The sequence below is a fragment of the Lolium rigidum genome, chromosome 6, assembly GCF_022539505.1.
Source record: "Lolium rigidum isolate FL_2022 chromosome 6, APGP_CSIRO_Lrig_0.1, whole genome shotgun sequence".
Lineage (NCBI taxonomy): Eukaryota > Viridiplantae > Streptophyta > Magnoliopsida > Poales > Poaceae > Lolium > Lolium rigidum.
In genome coordinates this window covers 37300161-37310541 of record NC_061513.1, presented here as the reverse complement: position 1 = coordinate 37310541, position 10381 = coordinate 37300161, and positions in this window count along the sequence as shown.

Below are 10381 nucleotides of genomic sequence, written 5' to 3'. Positions count from 1 at the left end.
ATCCTCTAACGTGCAAGCTACACCTCTCTAATTTTCCTTCTCCACATCTACATGATTAAGTCTAATTTGATCTAAATTAACTTCCATAATATATGTAAGCCATATGCATTTACAATAATTAGTAACAATCGAAATTATGACTATCTTTTTTTAATATTTATACTATTTTTTGTACAGTAAAAATATACAGTGATGGCTACAGTAAATACACACAGTATTTGTTAATGTTTCCTGAATTTTCTTCTACGTTTTGCACTACTTAACCACTGCTTACCTGACTTGTCATCTCTATATTACAATCACGAGTATATTACTTAGACCATCTGTACAACATACTTTTGTTGCGGCTGGATTATTAATAAAGGTCGTGTGCATCACCACGATGCAGAGGCTGGGGTCATATCCCCTTTTCGAAGATTTTTTTTACTTAGACCATAGCCTTATTCAAAATCAATTCTCAGTCAAGCTGCAAAATCTCCTACAAATCCCGAAATATTTCGGAAGGGCTTTTCAAAATTGATTTTCAAGATACATCATGATTATGATCGTGGTAACCGATTTTCAACGTGATGATGACTTGATGTGACACTTGGCCGTACTAGTACGGTCTCATATTTTTGTATTACTTGGACTGTAGCCAAATTCAAAATCTCATTCCAGCGGCAAAACTTCCCGCCCGAAAAATACAAATATTTCACACGCTTCTAACTTCCCATTCTACCCTCGTAAAGATGACAACAATGTCCATGTATAAGTCGGTTGGTGGGGGTCTACCCGTCATTTTTTTCGATCACCACCTCCCTAGCCCCGGAAACTAACCGAAAAAATTCATTTCCCTCAGTCTCTCCTCCGAGACCACACCCACCGGAACTTCCCAAGTCGCTCTCTCTCCCACCTCCACGACCTCCGCATCGGAACATCCCCGCCGGACTTCCCTGGCCTACCCGAGGCCTCGCGATCCTCGTCATCCGGCTGCCTGCCGGAACCGCTTCATCGACGCCGTCATCAACCGGACCGGATCATCCCCGCCGAACCTCGAAACCACATGCTCATCCAGCAGTCTACCGCAGTCGCTTCAGCTGCGGTATCTGATGTCTACGCCCCCTCCTTTTCCTGTAGACAGTGTTGGGCCTCCAAGAGCAGAGGTTTGTAGAACAGCAGCAAGTTTTCCCTTAAGTGGATCACCCAAGGTTTATCGAACTCAGGGAGGAAGAGGTCAAAGATATCCCTCTCATGCAACCCTGCAACCACAAAGCAAGAAGTCTCTTGTGTCCCCAACACACCTAATAGGTGCACTAGTTCGGCGAAGAGATAGTGAAATACAGGTGGTATGAATATATATGAGCGAGTAGCAATGGTGCCGTGAAAATAACTTGCTGGCGTGTAGTTGATGGTGGTAGTATTGCAGCAGTAGTAACGCAGTAAAACAGTAAACAAGCAGCGATAGCAGTATTTAGGAACAAGGCCTAGGGATTACACTTTCACTAGTGGACACTCTCAACATTGATCGCATGATAAATAACTCTTTCTCATATGTGCTACATACACTCTTTTGTTGGATGATGAACACATTGCGTAGGATTACACGAACCCTCAATGTCGGAGTTAACAAGCTCCACAATTCAATGTTCATATTTAAATAACCTTAGAGCATAATAGATCATTGCAAAATAAACCAAGAACTAACATAGTGCACACACTCGTCCACATTACACTATGAAGGAGGAATAGATCACATCAATACTATCATAATGATAATTAACTCCACAATCTACAAGAGATCATGATCATAGCCTACGACAAGAACCACATGGTGCACACACTAGTCACCTTTACACCATGCAGGAGGAATAGACTACTTTAATAACATCACATGAGTAGCACACAACTAGTAGCGATACAAAGCTCATCATATGGATCTCAATCATGTAAAGCAGCTCATGAGATCATTGTATTGAAGTACATAGGAGAGAGATTAACCACATAGCTACCGGTACAGCCCCGAGCCTCGATGGAGAACTACTCCTCCTCATGGGAGCAGCAGCGGTGATGAAGATGGCGGTGGAGATGGCAGCGGTGTCGATGGAGAAGCCTTCCGGGGGCACTTCCCCGTCCCGGCGGCGTGCCGGAACAGAGACTCCTGTCCCCCAGATCTTGGCTTCGCGATGGCGGCGGCTCTGGAAGGTTTCTGTGGGTTTCATCGATCGTGATAGGATTTTCGCGACGGAGGCTTTAAATAGGCGGAAGGGCAGCCTCGGAGGGGGCCTGGGGCCACCACACCATAGGGCGGCGCGGCCCCCCCCCTCTGGCCGCGCCAGGGTGTAGTGTGGGCCCCCGGGGCTTCCCTCTGGCGGCTCTCGGGTGTTCTGGATGCTTCCGGGCAAAATAGGAACCTGGGCGTTGATTTCGTCCGATTCCGAGAATATTTCGTTACTAGGATTTCTGAAACCAAAAACAGCAGAAAACAGCAACTGGCACTGCGGCATCTTGTTAATAGGTTAGTTCCAGAAAATGCACGAATATGACATAAAGTGTGCATAAAACATGTAGATATCATCAATAATGTGGCATGGAACATAAGAAATTATCGATACGTCGGAGACGTATCAGCATCCCCAAGCTTAGTTACGCTCGTCCCGAGCGAGTAAAACGATAACAAAGATAATTTCTGGAGTGACATGCCATCATAAACTTGATCATACTATTTGTAAGCATATGTAATGAATGCAGCAATCCAAGACAATGGTAATGACATGAGTAAACAACTGAATCATAAAGCAAAGACTTTTCATGAATAGTACTTTCAAGACAAGCATCAATAAGTCTTGCATAAGAGTTAACTCATAAAGCAATAATTCAAAGTAGAGGCATTGAAGCAACACAAAGGAAGATGAAGTTTCAGCGGTTGCTTTCAACTTATAACATGTATATCTCATGGATAATTGTCAAGGCGAAGCAATATAACAAATGCAATATGCAAATATGTAAGAATCAATGCAAAGTTCACACAAGTGTTTGCTTCTTGAGGTGGAGAGAAATAGGTGAACTGACTCAACAATAAAAGTAAAAGAATGGTCCTTCGAAGAGGAAAGCATCGATTGCTATATTTGTGCTAGAGCTTTGATTTTGAAAACAAGAAACAATTTTGTCAACGGTAGTAATAAAGCATATGCATCATGTAAATTATATCTTACAAGTTGCAAGCCTCATGCATAGTATACTAATAGTGCCCGCACCTTGTCCTAATTAGCTTGGACTACCGAATCATCGCAATGCACATGTTTTAACCAAGTGTCACAAAGGGGTACCTCTATGCCGCCTGTACAAAGGTCTAAGGAGAAAGCTCGCATTGGATTTCTCGCTATTGATTATTCTCAACTTAGACATCCATACCGGGACAACATATACAACAGATAATGGACTCCTCTTTTATGCATAAGCATGTAGCAACAATTAATTTTCTCATATGAGATTGAGGATATATGTCCAAAACTCGAAACTTCCACCATGGATCATGGCTTTAGTTAGCGGCCCAATGTTCTTCTCTAACAATATGCATGCTCTAACCATAAGGTGGTAGATCGCTCTTACTTCAGACAAGACGAACATGCATAGCAACTCACATGAAATTCAACAAAGGGTAGTTGATGGCGTCCCCAGTGAACATGGTTATCGCACAACGAGCAACTTAATAAGAGATAAAGTGCATAAGTTCATATTCAATACCACAATAGTTTTTAAGCTATTTGTCCCATGAGCTATATATTGTAAAGGTGGAGAATGGAAATTTAAAGGTAGCACTCAAGCAATTTACTTTGGAATGGCGGAGAAATACCATGTAGTAGGTAGGTATGGTGGACACAAATGGCATAGTGGTTGGCTCAAGTATTTTGGATGCATGAGAAGTAATCCCTCTCGATACAAGGTTTAGGCTAGCAAGGCTATTTGAAACAAACACAAGGATGAACCGGTGCAGCAAAACTCACATAAAAGACATATTGTAAACATTATAAGACTCTACACCATCTTCCTTGTTGTTCAAACTCAATACTAGAAATTATCTAGACCTTAGAGAGACCAAATATGCAAACCAAATTTTAGCATGCTCTATGTATTTCTTCATTAATGGGTGCAAAGCATATGATGCAAGAGCTTAAACATGAGCACAACAATTGCCAAGTATCACATTACCCAAGACATTTATAGCAATTACTACATGTATCATTTTCCAATTCCAACCATATAACAATTTAACGAAGAAGAAACTTCGCCATGAATACTATGAGTAGAAACTAAGGACATACTTGTCCATATGCTACAGCGGAGCGTGTCTCTCTCCCACACTAGCATTTATTCAAACAAAAACAAAAACAAGAAACATACAGACGCTCCAAGTAAAGCACATAAGATGTGATGGAATAAAAATATAGTTTCAAGAGAAGGAACCTGATAATTTGTCGATGAAGAAGGGGATGCCTTGGGCATCCCCAAGCTTAGATGCTTGAGTCCTCTTGAAATATGCAGGGATGAACCACCGGGGCATCCCCAAGCTTAGACTCTTCACTCTTCTTGATCATAGTATATCATCCTCCTCTCTTGACCCTTGAAAACTTCCTCCACACCAAACTCGAAACAAACTCATTAGAGGGTTAGTGCATAATCAAAAACTCACATGTTCAGAGGTGACACAATCATTCTTAACACTTCTGGACATTGCTCAAAGCTACTGGAAGTCAATGGAACAAAGAAATCCATCCAACATAGCAAAAGAAGCAATGCGAAATAAAAGGCAGAATCTGTCAAAACAGAACAGTCCGTAAAGACGAATTTTAAAAGGGCACCAGACTTGCTCAAATCAAAATGCTCAAATTGAATGAAAGTTGCGTACATATCTGAGGATCACTCACGTAAATTGGCTTAATTTTATGAGTTACCTACAGAGAATTTAGCCCAGATTCATGACAGAAAAGAAATCTGTTTCTGCGCAGTAATCCAAATCTAGTATGAACCTTACTATCAACGACTTTACTTGGCACAACAAAACACAAAACTAAGATAAGGAGAGGTTGCTACAGTAGTAAACAACTTCCAAGACACAAATATAAAACAAAGTACTGTAGCAAAATAACACATGGGTTATCTCCCAAGAAGTTCTTTCTTTATAGCCATTAAGATGGGCTCAGCAATTTTAAAGATGCACTCGCAAGAAATAGTATTTGAAGCAAAAGAGAGCATCAAGAGGCAAATTCAAAACACATTTAAGTCTAACATGCTTCCTATGCATAGGAATCTTGTAAATAAACAAGTTCATGAAGAGCAAAGTAACAAGCATAGGAAGATAAAACAAGTGTAGCTTCAAAAATTTCAGCACATAGAGAGGTGTTTTAGTAACATGAAAATTTCTACAACCATATTTTCCTCTCTCATAATAACTTTCAGTAGTGTCATGAGAAAACTCAACAATATAACCATCACATAAAGCATTCTTATCATGAGTCTCATGCATAAAATTATTACTCTCCACATAAGCATAATCAATTTTATTAGTACTAGTGGGAGCAAATTCAACAAAGTAGCTATCATTATTATTCTCATCATCAAATATAGGAGGCAAAGTATCATCAAAGTAAATTTTCTCCTCAATTCTTGGGGGACTAAAAAGATCATGCTCCTCAAAACCAGCTTCCCCAAGCTTAGAACTTTCTATATTATTATCAACAATGGTGTTCAAAGCGTTCATACTAATATTACTACCAGCATGCAAATAAGATTCCATAGGTTTTTAAATTTTCGCATCAAACAATCCATGTTTTAAATCAGGAAATAGAATAAGAAGATCATTCTTCTCCATTATGCCAAACTAGTGAAAACAAGAAACAAAAAGATGCAATTGCAGGATCTAAAGGAAATAGCTTCGAGTACTTACAACGGCGAAAATAGCTTAGTAGCCGAGATCCGGAGTGTGAGTACCTTTTACCTTTCCTCCCCGGCAACGGCGCCAGAAAATAGCTTGATGTCTACGCCCCCTCCTTTTCCTGTAGACGAGTGTTGGGCCTCCAAGAGCGAGAGGTTTGTAGAACAGCAGCAAGTTTTCCCTTAAGTGGATCACCCAAGGTTTATCGAACTCAGGGAGGAAGAGGTCAAATATATCCCTCTCATGCAACCCTGCAACCACAAAGCAAGAAGTCTCTTGTGTCCCCAACACACCTAATAGGTGCACTAGTTCGGCGAAGAGATAGTGAAATACAGGTGGTATGAATATATATGAGCGGTAGCAACGGTGCCGGAAAATAACTTGCTTGGCGTGTAGTTGATGGTGGTAGTATTGCAGCGAGTAGTAACGCGAGTAAAACGAGTAAACAAGCAGCGATAGCGATATTTAGGAACAAGGCCTAGGGATTACACTTTCACTAGTGGACACTCTCAACATTGATCGCATGATAAATAACTCTTTCTCATATGTGCTACATACACTCTTTTGTTGGATGATGAACACATTGCGTAGGATTACACGAACCCTCAATGTCGGAGTTAACAAGCTCCACAATTCAATGTTCATATTTAAATAACCTTAGAGCATAATAGATCATTGCAAAATAAACCAAGAACTAACATAGTGCACACACTTGTCCACATTACACTATGAAGGAGGAATAGATCACATCAATACTATCATAATGATAATTAACTCCACAATCTACAAGAGATCATGATCATAGCCTACGACAAGAACCACATGGTGCACACACTAGTCACCTTTACACCATGCGGGAGGAATAGACTACTTTAATAACATCACATGAGTAGCACACAACTAGTAGCGATACAAAGCTCATCATATGGATCTCAATCATGTAAAGCAGCTCATGAGATCATTGTATTGAAGTACATAGGAGAGAGATTAACCACATAGCTACCGGTACGGCCCCGAGCCTCGATGGAGAACTACTCCCTCCTCATGGGAGCAGCAGCGGTGATGAAGATGGCGGTGGAGATGGCAGCGATGTCGATGGAGAAGCCTTCCGGGGGCACTTCCCCGTCCCGGCGGCGTGCTGGAACAGAGACTCCTGTCCCCCAGATCTTGGCTTCGCGATGGCGGCGGCTCTGGAAGGTTTCTGTGGGTTTCGTCGATCGTGATAGGGTTTTCGCGGCGGAGGCTTTAAATAGGCGGAAGGGCAGCCTCGGAGGGGGCCTGGGGCCACCACACCATAGGGCGGCGCGGCCCCCCCTCTGGCCGCGCCAGGGTGTAGTGTGGGGCCCCCAGGGCTTCCCTCCGGCGGCTCTCGGGTGTTCCGGATGCTTCCGGGCAAAATAGGAACCTGGGCGTTGATTTCGTCCGATTCCGAGAATATTTCGTTACTAGGATTTCCGAAACCAAAAACAGCGAGAAAACGGAAGCGGCACTGCGGCATCTTGTTAATAGGTTAGTTCTAGAAAATGCACGAATATGACATAAAGTGTGCATAAAACATGTAGATATCATCAATAATGTGGCATGGAACATAAGAAATTATCGATACGTCGGAGACGTATCAGTATCGTCCACCCCACCGGAGCCGCTTCGCCGGATCCGTCGTCCACCGCATCGGATCTTGCTCACCGACACCGCTGTGCATGAACCGGATCTGCTTCACCGGCGCCGTGCATGATCTAAACTCTTCTACTGTCGCTTTTCTATTGCTTGCCTGCAAGTTCTTGTTTAATCTTGCGGGAACCTGTTTGTGCTAACGACGCGCCGTTACATTTTTGCAGATGAGATGAGTAACCATGAAGTGTAATGGCCGTCTCTCCAACCCCAAGTAGCACATGTAGCGTACTTCATCACCGGATCTATCAACCCCAGGAATATCTGCTGTGACTCCCACAGAGTGCTTCTCCTAATGTAAGTCCCTTGTTTTAGCGTCATGTTCTGGGTTCAAATGCTTGTTTGTCTGAAGCTCTTTTAGTTCATTCCTAGCTATGACCTTAACACCTCGCTATTTTCTAGTTCATTGCTAACTTTAAGCGATTGAACATTTTGGTTTGCATTCCCTGCTCTGTAGATGTAGCCATCATAACTTCTATCTTGCTCAGTCGTTGTTACTACAAAAATTATAGGTATTATAGTAACATCCTGCTATTATTTAGCTCATGGCCAATTTTAAGTAATTGCACATGTTGGTTCGCATTCCCTGCTCTATAGCTTTTGGCATCGTAACTTCTATATTTGGTTTACATTGCACCTGCTCTGTAGATCTAGCCATCATAACTTTATCTTGCTCGGTCGTTGTTACAAAAATTATGGCTCGCTACTATGTTGTTTGTGTAAATTTTTTACTCCATGAACATGTTGGCTTGCATTCCCTGTACTACGGGTGATGCCATTGTTTTGTATCTACTTCATTGTAAGCTAACAAAGTAAGGACTTAGTTTGGCATGCTATCACTCTGCTATCTAGCCTCGTAGTACAAATAAACTTGTCATATTACTAGATAATAATTTTGCGTGCCATCTTGTTCTTCAAAAGCTGCATTATTGACTTGTTTCTCCGACTTGGCATGACGCTCACATATGGAATGCTGAACATATTGGTTTGCATTCCCTCTTATACAAGTTCACGAGTGATCCCACTATATTCCGTATCCGGTCCATCCTAAGCTCCAGCATTAACTATCCTCTATGTGTTGCTCATTACAAGTTTATATCCCGAAACATCTTGATTTGCATCCCCTTCACTACAAGTTCGGGAGTATTATTTAGTTCACGGCCAAAATGAAGTAATTGCACTTGGCACATGTTGGTTCACATTCCCTCCTCTTTAGCTTTTGCCATCGTAACTTCTATTTTTGGTTTACATTCCCCGCTCTCGTAGATGTAGCCATCATAACTTCATCTTGCTCAGTCGTTGTTACAAAATTTATAGCCTGCTACTATATTGTTCATGCCAATTTTGTACTCCCTGAACATGTTGGTTTGTATGGGACTCGACAGTAGTAAGTCTGCTGTTTCATTCTAACATTCTCTGTTATATTGGCTGTTGGTATGCGGCATGCACTCTTTGTTTGCTTATTGTGCGCATTACAATGATCTTGTTATAACGACGAAATGATTAGTTCCAAATTCTTTGGCAAACAATATTGTAGTGTCTTTGCCTTTCCATTGTTGCTTGTCTTAACTTGTAATATCTTTGTTTCGAGATATAGGTGCTTGCATGGACAACTTAAAAGATTGTCGAATCGCTTCATTGTATTGCTAGATTTAATTACCATTCAATTTCTCTGGGTTACGTAATATTTTTTCAAAGCCTTGCAGCTGATGTAATATTTAGTTAGTTTTTATAGTTCTTTCGCGGATTTTTTCTTTGGTGCTTGTGGTAAGTGAGGCTATCCGAAGCAAATCAATGCTTGCGTAAATATTCTCGATATCTAAATCACGAATTCCCATCCCTTAAACGGCCTAATTAACCGAAATCACATATGTGCCGGCCCGCAAAATCCTGAAGCGCCTATTATGCCGGCATATAAACATCAACTAAACGGGCTGGCCCACTTACTTATTGGGCCAGCCCACTTGATTTACGGTGGACCCCACACTCTAATAGGGCCGGCCCACTTGCTTTAAGGTGGACCCCACCCTCCACTGGGCTGGCCCACTAACTAGTTGGGCCATCCCAATTGCTTTTGTGGTGGACCCCACATACTAAATGAGCCGGCCCTTTAAGAGGAAAGTGGGACCCAACCTGTGTTTTGGCCCGGACCACTATCTTGTTGGGCCGGCCCACTTGCTACATGGTGGACCCTACATACTAAATGGGCCGGCCCTTTAAGAGGAAAGTGGGACCCACATGTGTTTTTGGCCCGGCCCAGTAGCGTGTTGGGCCGGCCCATTTGCTATATGGTGGACCCCACATACTAAATGGGTCGGCCTTATAACTGGAAAGTGGGACCCACCTGTGCTTTTGGCCCGGCCCACTATCTTGTTGCGTCGGCCCACTTGCTATATGGTGGACCCCACATACTAAATGGGCCGGTCGTTTAACTGGAAAGTGGGACCCACCTGTGTTTTTGGCCCGGCCCACTAACTTGTTGGGCCGGCCCACTTGCTATATGGTCGACCCCACATACTAAATGGGCCGGCCCTTTAACTGGAAAGTGGGACCCACCTGTGTTTTTGGCCCGGCCCACTATCTAGCTGGGCCGGCCCACTTGCTATATTGTGGACCCCACATACTGAATGGGCTGGCCCATTAACAGCAAAGTTGGACCCACCTTTGCTTTTGGCCCGGCCCACTGGCTTGTTGGGCCGGCCCATTTGATCAAATGTGGACCCCACATACTGAATGGGCTGGCCCATTAATAGGAAAGTTGGACCCACCTTTGCTTTTGGCCCGGCCCATTGGCTT